This window comes from Arachis duranensis, chromosome 5, assembly GCF_000817695.3.
Source record: "Arachis duranensis cultivar V14167 chromosome 5, aradu.V14167.gnm2.J7QH, whole genome shotgun sequence".
Lineage (NCBI taxonomy): Eukaryota > Viridiplantae > Streptophyta > Magnoliopsida > Fabales > Fabaceae > Arachis > Arachis duranensis.
Window position 1 is genome coordinate 76430684 of NC_029776.3, and position 3500 is coordinate 76434183.

At 38.9% G+C, this 3500-nt stretch overlaps 1 non-coding gene across 1 annotated transcript; it reads left to right on the forward strand.

The window, feature by feature from the left end:
- Positions 1-497: 497 nt before the first annotated feature.
- LOC127748046 (small nucleolar RNA R71) lies at positions 498-605 on the forward strand. The gene has a single exon (XR_008009989.1). It is a non-coding gene; the product is annotated as a small nucleolar RNA R71 (small nucleolar RNA).
- Positions 606-3500: the final 2895 nt, after the last annotated feature.

Here is a 3500-nt window from a genome sequence, read left to right on the forward strand (position 1 = left end):
TACTGGGTTAGATTGTGTGGTCTATGGTCTTGGCCTTGGTTTTGTTGGTTCTCCCACCTAAAATTTGGATGGTTTCTCCAACCAGAATTACAAGTTTTAGAATACGGATCATTAGCTTGCTTAGATGAATTTCCAAGGTAATTAGCTTCCTCCCAGTTAACTCCTTCTTCTGTCTCCAACTCTTCTTGAGGTGATGGTTGAGTGCGAATTGCTGCGGCCTGATTCTTCTCCATTTGCTTCGTCAATTCAGCCAGTTGCTTGGTGATCATCTTGTTCTGAGCCAGGATTACATCCATATGGTTTAATTCTAGGACTCCCCTGTTGTTGCTTATGTCTGAGGCATAAAAGTATTCATTGCCAGCCACTATCTCTATAACATCGATGGCTTCTTCAATGGTCTTCTTTTTGTTGAGGGAACCTCCAGATGAGTGGTCTACAGCTTTCTTTGATTCATGATTCAGCCTTTAATAGAAGATATGAATTTGCACCCACTCATTAAACATATCAGGGGGGCATTTCCTTGTCAAATCCTTGAATCTCTCCCAAGCTTCATAAAGAGTCTCACCATCCTACTGTCTGAATGTTTGTACTTCTGTTCTTAGCATGTTTACTTTTTGTGGAGGATAGAACCTTGTCAAGAATCTGTTCATTACATCTTCCTAGGTGGTCAAGCTTTCCTTTGGAAATGATTATATCCATTTTGATGCTTTGTCCCTCAAAGAAAATGGAAACAGTAGCAATCTATAAGTGTCAGGATGAACACCATTAGATTTAACTGTGTCACATATCCTTTGGAATTTAGTGAGATGCTCATTAGGGTCTTCTTGGGCACTCCCTCCAAAAGAACAGTTGTTATATACTAGGGTTATGAGCTGGGGATTCAATTCGAAGTTATTAGCATGGATAGTTGGCTTTTGAATGCTGCTACCACAGTTTCCTGGGTTTGGATTGATGTATGATCCTAGAACTCTCCTCTCTTGTCCAGCAGGGTTAGCTCCACCTCTTCTGGCATGATTGTTCACCTCTCCTTCATGATGGTTTTCCATATCATCCTCCATGGTTTTATCCATGTCTTCCTCCTCTTCTTCTGCACCAATAACCCTCTTTCCTCTTGCTTCCCTCCTTAATCTCAGGAAGGTTCTTTCCGGTTCACTATCAAATGAGGTTGAGGCCTCTCTTCTACCTGTCATATAATGAACAAGTACAAGAAACAACAAATGTAGAGTCAATTAAAATAGAGTATAGTTAGCTTGGTTAGAGCAATTGAGGCAATTAATCAAACAGTTAATGAGTTAGTGGGTTAGTTTTGCTGAAAATAAAGCTATAAGGTAAAATTAAAGAAAAACAACTAAAAATTGCAGAGAACAAAAATGAACAACTAAAATTAAAATTCAATTAATCAAAAGAAATTTGCTCAATCTAGTTATCCTTTAATTTACTAATTGTCAATACAAAACCAATCCCCGGCAATGGCGTCATAAACTTGATTCACTCGGAAACTGTCTCTCAACAAATTTCCTTTCCGACAAGTGCACCGGATTGTTGTCAAGTAAAAACTAATAAAAGAGTGAGGTCGAATCCCACAGGAATTGGTTGGTTGATCAATGTTAATTGGTGAATTGTGCTAGTTCAGCGAAATCAGATTTGGTTGAGAATCGCAAAAAATAAATTTGGCAAAAAACTTAAATTTGCAAGAAATTAAATGACAGAAATTAAATTGCGTGAAATTAGATGACAGAAGCTTAAATTGCAAGAATCTAAATGGGAATGGGGAATTCGCATGAAATTAAAGAGTAGAATATAAAAGAATGGGTAGATCAGAGAATGGGGGAATCATTGGATTCAGGAGATGTATAATTCTCCGGATCAAATTTATTTTCATCTCTTCCACAATCAATGCATTCATTGATCTCCTTGGCAATCTTAAGTGATTGGATCCCAATTCCTTGGCTCACCAATCTCTCTAAGCAAGAATAATTGCCCAATTCTTTGATTTAAGTACTCATGGGAAGAGATGAAGTTTGGTAACTAATTATACCACACACATTCATAGATCAAAGTGTTGGTAGGATTACATGTCACTATATCCATCCAAACCCCAATCTAATTCAATGTGAGAAAGCAATTCTAGCATGATCTCCTCATTCCTCTTCCAAGGTTCTGAGGAGATCCAATTATGAATAGCTTATTTCCCAAGATAACTATCCAATTGGATGAAGACCGAAAGCTTTCTAGTAAAATCAAGAGAAAAGAAAGAGGAAGAAGAATGAAAACTAGTATTGATCCATTGAATTTATACAGAGCTCCCTAACCCAATTAAAGGGGTTTAGTTTTTTATAGCTCTCAAAATGGACAATGGAATTAAAAGATACATTCTGAATTCCCAATTGAAATGTGCCGGAAGTGTAAAATTCGAAATAATGAAAAAAAGGTCCTCTCTAACTCAAATTCTAAACAATTTATACACTTTCTTCCATTCATCTTCAATCTCTGAATTGGGCTTTTGGCCTTAATAGAATTGGGTTGAAAATGGCTCCAATTGGTTTCTGTTGCTGTTGAGAAGAGATCTGTTTGAATTGTGAGTTCTAATGCTTCACGTTGGAGTCAACGTTTGATGGCCAACGTTGACTCAAATACCATTTAGAACAAAACCAGAAAAACCAGAAAGCTTGCTGTCATTGACGTTTGACTCAACATTGGAGGGCCAACGTTTTGCTAACCCACGCGTACGTGTGCTTCACGCTTAAGCGTGAAATATGAGATTTTGCTTCTTCACGCGTACGCGTGCACCACGCTCACGCATGAAGGCTGAGATTTTGCTTCTTCATGCGTGTGCGTACACTATGCTTACGCGTGAGTTGCCCTTTTTCTTATCGACGCGTACGCGTCAATGACGCATACGCATGGATTCAAGTTTTTCAATTCCAAATTCTGCGCTTGGCATCGCAGACGTTGGAGGCAACGTTTAAGGCAATGTTGGACCTCCAATGTTTGCTTTGTGACGCATACGCGTGACCCACGCATACGCGTGGATGGTCAATTTAGCCATTCCATGCGTGCGCGTGACTCACGCTTGCGCATGGATAAGAAAATTTTGCTTTTTCACGCAGACGCGTCATAGACGTGTACGCGTCACTCAAAAATTCTTCAGCTCTATAATTGATCATTTTCTCACAACGTTGGGGGCAACGTTGGATGCTCAATGCTCCCTCCAACGTGAGCAATCAACAACTATGCAGAGATTTGTTCTGCTTCTCTTCCAATGTTGGAGGTAACGTTGGTGGTCTAACTTGGCCACCAACATTGCTCCTTCTACATCTTTTCTCTGCTCCTTCTTCAAATCTTTCCATGCCTTTCTTCACCTGTCATCAACCAATATATCCATTAAAGCCTTGCTAAAGTCATGAGAATTCTCATCATTCTTAGCACACAAATAATTATAGCAAAATTCTCATGAAATTATATCAAATTAACCATAGTTTGATGAATCTAGGTATGCA